The sequence below is a fragment of the Myotis brandtii genome, unplaced genomic scaffold (assembly GCF_000412655.1).
Source record: "Myotis brandtii unplaced genomic scaffold, ASM41265v1 scaffold82, whole genome shotgun sequence".
Lineage (NCBI taxonomy): Eukaryota > Metazoa > Chordata > Mammalia > Chiroptera > Vespertilionidae > Myotis > Myotis brandtii.
Window position 1 is genome coordinate 3154751 of NW_005371324.1, and position 11067 is coordinate 3165817.

Here is an 11067-nt window from a genome sequence, read left to right on the forward strand (position 1 = left end):
CCCCCCGAGTGCACAAATTTTTGTGCACCGGGCCTCTAGTCTTACCTAATAATAGACAAACATTTAAATTAACTGTTTCTCTGCTACACTCACCAGCCAATCAGGACAGTATGCAAATTAACCCAACAAAGATGGTGGTTAATTTGCATACATAGGGGTGAAGCGGCAGAGCGAAGACTGAAGGCTCCGTCTGGAGCCGCAAAGACTGAAGGCTCCATCTAAAGCGAAGGCCTGGGTCCTGGGTGCCGGAGGAAAACTGGTGCCGGCAGCCAGGGGAAGGGAAGGTCTATTGCATGAATCTCTTCATGCAACGGGCCTCTAGTTGTCTCATAATTCTGGAGGCTGGCAAAGACGTGGGGGATGCGGCTAAATCTGTAATAGCATCAACAATAAAAAATTAAAGATGTTGGTAGAGTTGGGTCTTTCTGAGGGCTGTGAGAGAGGATCTGTTCGCAGTGAGTCACCTGGGTTCTACCAGAACTTCTCTGCCCCATGATGCAGTCATTGTAATTCTATGTCTAAGTAGAAGGCTGTGGTAAATGTGTGCATAGTAAATTGATGTCATTCTTCCATTGAGGTTACATAAAAAACTTTCAAAGAAAGTGAAGTCTGTCTTTTAAATGCCAGGTATGTCTGAATATAAAGAATGTCCAAGATTATTTTTGTTTTTAGCTTCTCATTTTGTCCTGAACTTCTTATATGGTTTATACACATTCACATATGCCACAATTGCAAATGAAAATACATGATAATAGACATTGTCAAGGTATTTTATTGGATACTTTTTGTCAATATTCTTTTTAAAATAATCTTTGATGTTCTAGGTTATTTTTATCTTTCATTATTGTATTTAGTTAATAAGAATTTATTTTTCTTATTAGAGTAACTCCTGAATGCACAGAAATTGTAGGTTAGGTCCTATAAAAGACAGAGATATACAATAGGAATAGCAGAAATAACCTTTTCCAACACTCTATCATGTTTTTACTAATAATTGTAACTTTATTTCCTGACCACTTTTAATAGAATGAACTATTTGAGAGAGGAAGAGAGTAACAGAGTACACTTATGTAAATCTTCATTATAATACAGGGTAGATGGAAACAAGTATAATAATAAATATATAAATAATATATGTGAGGGCAAAGAATGAAGAATTAATTTACATGGGGAGATAGGAAAAGACTTCAGAGTGACATAGATGGATGTTAAGTTTTGAAGAATAACGTTTTGGAAAGACAGGTAATATCACATGAGAGGTTAGACAACTGTGATTTTACAATGCACACTTTAATAATCTTATTAATCTGGAATGTGGAGGTATGACAAAGACGTGAATAATAATGTTTAGTGCTCAACATAAAAAAGGTTAAAAAAATAAAACTAGTGAGGAAGATACAGGTATGCTAGAAGGTGGTGTAACATTTTTGAAAGCAAGTTGTTAAAAACATAGCCCCTCCCTACTCCAACTTAGTAAAATCAAATTAAGGGCACTACATATAAAATGAAAATAAGTATTCCAGACAAGAATTATAATATTTTGCTACTCATTTTAAATGATCAGCACACAATATATAGGAATATAGGAAAGATCAAAGCAGGTAACAGTGGAGACCATGTTATGTCTGCTTTGCAGGAGACTAGAAACCTTACTGGAGTCAAATGTCAGAATTTTAAAAACTAATTGTATTGCTCTGATTAATAAACAGTGTATAAGGTGTAACTGAATATATATACTGCAAAAGATATGTGAATATATAAAGGCAAATGAAATTAAATAATAACATGTTTTATTAATTGAAATCTGTAAAGAATGCTTATTACCAGAATGACTGTTATCATGAATGTAAAATATCTACAAAATAGGTAAAAGTGGCTACTTAGTTTAAAAGGATGCAAACATTAATTAGTCCTTTGAGAATCACTAAAAGATCAAATCACAATGTTTGGATTATTTATATAGCAGCAATCTCAAAAAGGATACTTAGAAAGAGAAATCTTGGCAGTTTCCCCATTACTTGGTTCAAAAAACAGCATCACTATTTTTCTTTTGATAAGATGCCATTACTAGTTACATAAAAATGATAAATTTAAGGATATGCAAGGCCATGAGTATATTCTTAAAGATGGTAGTCTACAAATGACTAATCAATTTTTTAGCCCGACTGGTATGTAATTTAGATTTGTGTCATTCTACCTTGTTAATAGAAGACCTAGCCACAGCATGAGACAATTTTCCAAGTTGTTACTTGTTTCTGTTATTTATATACAATTCCACACAAACACTCAGCATTTTTTAACTTTCAGCTCTATTAGCCATAGAGTGATGCCTTCTTTCTTTGATTACTAAGGAGCTTTAACATCTGTTATATACATGTTAGCATTTTAGTTTACTTCTATAAATTGTCTGCTCCTATTCTTTGCATGATTTTTTTTCCATTCATAACAGCTAAGAAGTGGAAACAACCTGTTCTAGGGCTGCTAAGACAAATCACCACAAACTGGGTGGCTTAAAACAACAGAAATTTATTCTCTCATAGTTTCTGATGCTGAGAAGTCTGAGACCAAGGTGTCCACAGGGCCACGTTCCCTCTGAAAGCTCTAGCAAAGATCCTTCTTTGCTTCTTCCAGCTTCTGATAGTTCCCAGAAATTCTTGGCATTCATTGGCTTAAAACTGCATCACTACAATCTTTGTGTCTCTCTTCATATGAGTCTCCCTTTGTGTATGCCTTTGTGCCCTCTCTCCTTATAAGGGCACCAGTCATTGGATTTAAGGCTCACCCTACTACAGTATGATCTTATCTTATATCTGCAAAGAGTCTATTTCCAAATGACACTAAATTCTGAGTTTATAGGTGGATATGAATGCTGGGGGAACACTATTCAACCTAATTGTACAATAATTGATGAATAGATAAGCAAAATGTGGTATCTATACTAAAGGGTAACATGCCAATTAGGGCTGACATCTTCCGGACTTCCATCAGGACAAAGCCACAGCGGCTGTGAGGCCTGGGGCTCAGGCAGCCTTGGGCTCAGGCAGACTTGAGCCCCAGTGGCTGTGAGGCCCAGGGCTCATGGCAGCAGTAGGCTCACAGCAGCCGTGGGCTCAGGCAGCCATGGGCTCAGGCAATGGGAGGAGGATCTGTGTTCAAAGGCATGAACTATGTGGGTTAAACTCTATGTATGGGTTTTATGAAATATGACAAGCATGGGGCTAACCGGCGGCTGTGAGGCCTGGGGCTCAGGCCTCGCAGCTGCTGAGGCTGGCAGTGGCAGCAGCAGCAGGGTGATGGGGGCAGCGCCTTCTCCTGATCTGCCCAGTCACCTCCCATAGCGGGAGGCCAGACTGAGGCCAGATCGTGGGAAGCAGGCCTAAGCCATCAGTAGGACATCCCCTGAGGGCTCCCAGACTGTGAGAGGGGACAGGCCAGGCTGAGGGACCTCCCCCCCCACCCAGTGTGCATGAATTTTCATGCACTGGGCCTCTAGTATTTATATAATGGACTATTATTTGGAGATCAAAAAGAATAAAGCAAAAAATGATATATTCTGCCACATTGATGAACCTTGAAAATACTATGCTAATTGAAAGAAGTCAGTCACTAAACACTGCATATTGTATAATTCTATGTTTACAAAATGTTTAGAACAGGCAAATCTGTAGAGACAGAACATAGATTAGCGGTTGCCTAAGGCTAAGGGGAGGCATGTGGAGTGACTGCTGATAGTTACAAATTTCTTCTTGGGGTGATAAAAATATCCTAAAATTAGGGGAGACTGTGTGAAAAAGGTGAAGGGACTGAACTACAGATTGGTAGTTACAAAATGTTTATGGGATGTAAAGTACAGCATAGGGAATATAGCCAACAGTAGTGTCATAACTATACAAGGTGCCAGTCAGGTACTGAAAATATCATGGGGAACACCTTGTAAAGTATATGATTGTCTAACCACAGCAACTCAAAAAAAAATAATATTGAATATAAGCTGTAATTGAAAAACAATTTAATGTAGGCAAAAAGTGTCCTAAAATTAGATTGTGCTGAGAGTTGTACAACTTTGTGAATTTACTAAAAATCACTGAACTGTATAATATTTTATAGTATTCACATTACATCTCAACAAAGGTTGTTAAAAAAATAAATGATTAACCTGAAAATTTGTGTGTGGTTATGCCATACTACTCAAACATGTAGTGACCCTGAGTTTCTATCTTTTTGTTGTTGATTTGAAAGATTGAATGATATATTATCTATATACATCTAGATATATGCCTGTACTGAGTTTAGTTATTAAAAACTCTCATGATCTGGCATATTTGTTTTGATAATGACGAGGTTTGTTAGATTGAATTTCTTTATTTTTATATAAGCAAATACATAAAAATTTTTCTGATTTATACTTTAAATTTTTTAAGTCCCTCCTTTTCTCCTATATCAGTAAAATTGTCTCTTTTCATTTTTATGTACTTAGTCTATCTGAAGTTCAAGCCTTTCTATGTAGAGATAATTAGGTAGAGATATAATTTTATTTCTCTTCATAGCATCATCCGATTTTTGTAACACCATTTCCTAAGCAATACATACTATAATGATTCTTAAGTGCTTATACACACCTGGGTTGATCTGTTGATCTCCCCTTTTTTTGGGGGGGGGTGTCTTGGTCTGATCTTGTGACATCCCCACATTATTTCCTTACTATAATTTCACATTTTTCTTTATTATTTCTTATATAGAATGCAGGGGTGGGCAAACTTTTTGACTCGAGGGCCACAATGGGTTCTTAAACTGGACCGGAGGGCCGGAACAAAAGCATGGATGGAGTGTTTGTGTGAACTAATATAAATTCAAAGTAAACATCATTACATAAAAGGGTACGGTCTTTTTTTTTTTTTTAGTTTTATTCATTTCAAACGGGCCGGATCCGGCCCGCGGGCCGTAGTTTGCCCACGGCTGGAATAGAGTGTATCGTGCTATTCCCCAAAAGAATAAGAAGTCCTAAGGTTTGAAATCAAATATCATTATATTGACTTTCCAGCAACAAGCGCACAGTCAAGCATATGGTAAACAGTGAATAAATATGAACAAATTAAGAATGAAAGAATGAATGAGACAGCATGCAGAACTTATGTGTATAATGTTGAGTAATCCAAAATAAATTACCAATTATGGTTTTGTGAAATTGCACCAAATGGGTGTATTTTAGAAGAAATAAAATATAAAGACTCTAAATGAGTGGCAGACTCTGCAGAGTGGCACATGGAACCAGAAGCATGGATACATGGAACAGACTGGGGGGAGCCAGAGGGGAGGAGGTTGGGGGGTTACTGGATAAAGAATTTGAAGGGGCCGGGTTGGTGTGGCTCAGTGGTTGAGCATTGCCCCATGAACCAGGAGATTATGGCTCAATTCTCAGTCAGGGCACATGCCCAGGTTTCAAGCTTGATCCCCAGTAGGGGTGTGCAGGAGGCAGTCGATCAATGATTCTCTTTCATCCTTGATCGTTCTATCTTTCTCCCCCTTCCTTCCTCTCTCTGAAATCAATAAAAAAAGGCACTAAAAATGACAAACCATATATCAAATTTATATTTTAAATTTAACCATGGTGTGTTTTATTTTTCAAATGAATAGAATCTTTTCTTGGAGTTATCCCATTATCTCATTAATGTTATGTTTATTACAACCAGGCAATCATTGATTTTAAGTTTGATAATTAATACAAAATATTATAAGAAAACATCTGCTTTTAATTTGGAAATTTAAACTTTTATTGCACTAATAAAATGCTCAGCTCAGTCAACACTAATTGCTCATTAGACATTGTTTGCAGGTGCAAAATATGAAACCATTTTATAAAATTTTAAACACTTTATGATATTTTAAGTATTATACTTTATTTAAAAAACAAGCAATGTTTTAAGTGATTTGTATTTTAATAATTCAAGGAGTCAACAAAATTGTAATTATTCTTCTTTGAAAATAATTTTGTTTTCTAAAATATCTAGGGATTCTCTAACTGATCCATGTCTGGCCTTACTTCTATCCACTCCTAGGTCCCAGTATTCCATTAACACCTGTTCTTGAATCAAAACTCATTTATTCTATGCACAAGATGTACATCCACTTCTTCCAACTGAAGTCTTGTCTTTGCAGTTATAGAAGCACAAAAACAGGACAATGTACAAAAATGTCCTGAATGTAAGGAGGCAATTGCATGTTTTGGCCTTCTACAGATTCAATTTAGAGGGAAACCAGAGACACGGACAAAGTTATGCTCCGCCGAAGTCTATGTAGACTATACAGAACTGTGAGTTGCTAGAGGTTAGAAAAGGAGATGCAATAGGGAAGGAAAGAGAGAGAAGGGAATTAAAATAGGGAATGGGAAATTTATACCAGTTGAATTTCTATCATGGGCCTAACTTTGTGCTTGATGTTTCATACATATTTCCTCATTAACAGTCCCCAAAATGCCACAATTCTATGTCCCCCCATTTAAATGCTACAGCTTTCTTAGTAAAAAGCAAAACAATACCCTGAAGTTTAGGAGCAACACCTGTATGAGGTTCCAGATGTTGTCCAGGAAAACCTGGGCTAGAACCAGGGCCTCCTGGTTTCAACTAGCATGCTCTCCACTCCAGCAAGAGTTCAAGATCAGAGCTAAAGTACAGATGTTTTCTTAGAGCTAAAGTACAGATTTTTTTTATAGGTAACTAGAGGCCCAGTGCACGAGAATTCATGCACGGCAGGGTAGGGGGATCCCTCAGCCTGGCCTACCCCCTCTCACAGTCCGGGGATCTTCAGAGGATGTCCTACTGACGACTTGATGGCTTAGGCCCAGTCCCCGTGGGGATCGGGCCTAAGCTGCAATCTGGCCTCCCTCTGCGGGAGGTGACCGGGCCGATCAGGAGAAGGCGCCGACCCCATGACCCCGCTGCTGCTGCCACTGCTGGCCACAGTGGCTGTGAGGCCTGAGCCCTGGGCCTCACAGCTGCAGGGGCTCAGGGCTGCCTGAGATCCGGGCCTCGCAGCCACCGAGCCACTGTGGCTTTGTCTGGAAGACGTAAAGTCCAATTAGCATATTAAACTTTTATTAGTATAGATAGCATGTTATTTATAAAAATGTTATAAAATCTTGTATTTTATCATTTCCATGACATCTATGCCCAAATTGTCATCACTTGGTCATTATATTTTAGTTGACTTACCACTATATGACCACATCTCTCAATTATGAACATATACCTTTGGCTTTTGTACATTCCATGTCATAATTTTTAAGAAATAAAAATACATAGTTGCTTTAAAACAAAAATATTGGCTTTTCTAAGAAGTGAACAAAATCAGTTATCTGAATCTTTAGTAGACAGCTGAAAACATGTTTATAACTAACTATTTTAAATAGATTGCAATAGTAGGAGAAAGCTACTTCAGGATTTCATTATCTTCTTTGTGTGGGCATTTTGTAGAATAAGAACAATTCAGAAATATTTTTTAAGTTAATGTTGTTACAAGGAGGAGATTACAATGAAAGAAAGCATGAAGTATTTTTCTAATATCTAAAAAAACTTATGGCATGATTTCCACTAGTTTTAGATGTGTTTCCTAAAACTGAAAATGCAGCTTAATATTTTAACATATTAAGAACCTAAGTAATCATAAAAGTCTTGGGTCAGCTGCAGAATAAATAAGTTTATTATTAGGTTTTTGTATTTTTAATTGTTTTTAAATTCTATTTTATTTTATACTCCTTTATCTTGCCATTCCTTTTAAGTATACAACAGTAAATTTCACATCTAATAGTCAAATAAGATTTTATATTTTCACCAAAAGGTATCCATGTGCTCTTTGGTATTTATGTATTTTCTGGTATGTTTTACTTTTAAAGAAAAAAAATAGTTCATCTGTTTTAATATTAGGTAAGTTTCAAGTTTTTAAATGTGATAAGGAAATATTCATAATTTAATCCACTGAGTTATTGAGAATTATCATTTACTAGAGGCCTGGTGCATGAAATTTGGGAACTTGGGGAGGGGTCCCTCAGCCCGGCCTGTGCCCTCTCACAGTCCGGGAGCTCTCAGGGGATGTCTGACTGCCAGCTTAGGCTCTGTTCCTGTGGCTGCTGCGCTCACCAGCCATGAGCCTGGCTTCTGGCTGAGCAGCGCTCCCCCTGTGGGAGCACACTGACCACCAGGGGATAGTTCCTGCATAGAGCATCTTCCTCCTGGTGGTCAGTGCACGTCATAGTGACCAGTTGTTCCACTGTTTGGTCAATTTTCATGTTAGCCTTTTATTATATAGGATAGTAATATAGGATAGTAAATAGCCTTGCTCAACTCTTCTCGGGTATCTTCATTTATGAATTAATAACATTAATAAGTATTGTGTATTCTAAGAGCATTCATTTTAGCACTATTTAATGCATGCTAAGCAATGTGCAAAGAATCTTATATACAGTGTTTTTCTTTAATCTGTGTACTAGCCCTATTTAGAAGCTATATGTAGATGATGGGGAAACTGAGGATCAAAGTGGTTATGTGACTTAGACAACTCACATAGCTCATGGGGAGCAAACACATTATGCACCAGGTGCCAGAGTTTAAGTAATTATCTATATAATAAAGAGCCAGGGTCCTAAGAACCAAAGGCTCAACCAGACCGGAAGTTAGTGCTGGGTTGCCATGTGGGGCCCCTGTGTGCACCCCAACCCAGAATTGTCTGCCTAGGGCAGGGGTGGGCAAACTTTTTGACTCAAGGGCCACAATGGGTTCTTAAACTGGACCGGAGGGCCAGAACAAAAGCATGGATGGAGTGTTTGTGTGAACTAATAAAAATTCAAAGTAAACACCATTACATAAAAGGGTACGGTCTTTTTTTTTTTAGTTTTATTCATTTCAAACGGGGATCAGGCCCAGAGAGAGGCCTTCAGAGAGAGAGGCAGGGTCTAATCTGTAGCCTCTGTGGCAGCCATTGATCAGAACTTGCCTCTCTTTCTCTCCCAGCCTGGCCAACAGCCGTGCCTCCATTTCTCTCTAGGCCTCCACCAGGGCTGCTGATCAGCCCAACCTTTCTGATCAGGCCCCATTGATAGGCCCAGAGACACTGACTGACATAGAAACTGACCAATCAGAACAAAATTGGCTGGCAGAGGAGGGCAGTTGGGGGCGAGATCAGGCCTGTAGGGGAGGGCAGTTGGGAGCAAGATCAGACTGGTAGAGGAGGGCAGTTAGGGGCAGTTAGGGGCAGAGGCAGTTACGGGTGATCAGACCAGCAGGGGAGTGCAGTTAGGGGCAAGATCAGGATGGCAACGGAGGGCAGTTATGGGCAATCAGGCAGGCAGGCAGAGGCAGTTAGGAGCCATCAGGCAGGCAGGCAGAGAGGTTAGGGGCGATCAGACAGGCAGGCAGGTGAGTGGTTAGGAGCCAGCAGTCCCAGATTGTGAGAGGGGTGTCCGACCACCTGTTTAGGCCCAATCCCTGTGGATCAGACATCCCCCGAGGGGTCCCCGATTGGAGTGGGTGCAGGCTGGGCTGAGGGAACCACACCCCCCAAACCCCGGTGCATGAATTTCATGCACTGGGCCTCTAGTAGTTCTATAACAGATTCCACAAAAGTAGGTATAGTGGATAAAGTGTGAATGGCCTTTCCTATGAAATATGTGGAGGTGGTTGTTTTTACTAAAAGCTGGTTGCCCAGTCACATTAGTTGATGATCTGAAATTGAGAATAAAAAAGGGAAATAGATTGGAGGGAGGACAAACCATCTTGAATTTCTTGCTCCAAACAAATAAAGGAAAATTAAAGTATTTGTCTACTGCCACAAACTTGACTGTTTAGACTAATGCCTAAGTCAAATGCTTGAGTCTGTGGAAACATAGTCGTTAGTCAAAATGAACAATAGTCTGGTTGTTTAACTTCTTTTTAAAATATTTACAGTGAAAACACACAAATTGGTTAATATAGATTCAATTTGAATTGTAGAATTTTTTCTTTTCATATGCTTATAAAAGGGAGGTGTTTAAAATATTGTCATGTTACCCAGAAGGTATAAGTACAATGGCTATGAACAATCTGACAAAAAGGTAATACTTTTCTGGATGATCAAATTAATGAAATTGTAAGTTTCTTGTCCTGTTTAACTGAAAAATCAAAGGTGGGCAGGTTTATTTGATAAAGTCAATCTTCACATATCTCATCCTTTAACCTGTAACACAGTATATTTAATGCTAATTAAAATTTCTTGTCCTGTTTGAAAAATCAAAAGTGGGCAGGTTTATTTGATAAAGTCAATCTTCAGATATCTCATTCTTTAACCTGTAACACAGTATATTTAATGCTAATTAAATTGATATTGACCCTGGCCGGTGTTGCTCAGTTGGTTGAAGCATCATCCCGTACACGAAAAAGTTGCAGATTTGATTCCTTCAGGGAGCATACCTAGGTTGCAGGTACAATCCCCATTTGGGGCGCTTGTAGGAGGCTACCAATCAATGTTCCTCTCTTACATTGATATTCTCTCTCTCTCTTTCACCCTCTCTCTCTCTCTCCTCTCTTTCCCTCCCTCTCTTTCTCTCTCTTTCTCTCTCTTTCTCCCTTCCCCTCTCTCTAAAGTCAGTAGGCATGTCCCTGGGTAAGGATTAAAAAAATTTATATTGAGATTTTTGTACTTGACCTAAATCACAAGAATATGGATAAAAAATACTTTGTAAATGTTCTGTGCACCACTAGGCACCCAAATAATAAATCAATGTCAATTTAATGTGCCATGAGTTTGTTAGGGGTTGAGCAAAGAGCTGATTAAAAGTTGAAAAACAAGGCCTATAAAATGTTAAAATTAAAAGAATAACTTAGCTGGAGAAAATGAAATTGAATAATTTAAGAATGATCTTCAGAGATATGAAGTCTGTATTAAAAATGGTGATAGCTAGTTATTTCCTTTATCCAACAAGAAAAGAGCAGAAGAAAATGAAGCCAACTTGTTGTAAGCCACAAAGGCAATATTTTAACCTATAATAGTTATGAGATATTATGTTCCAGATTTCTTAGTAAGAAAAACCAAATGTATTTC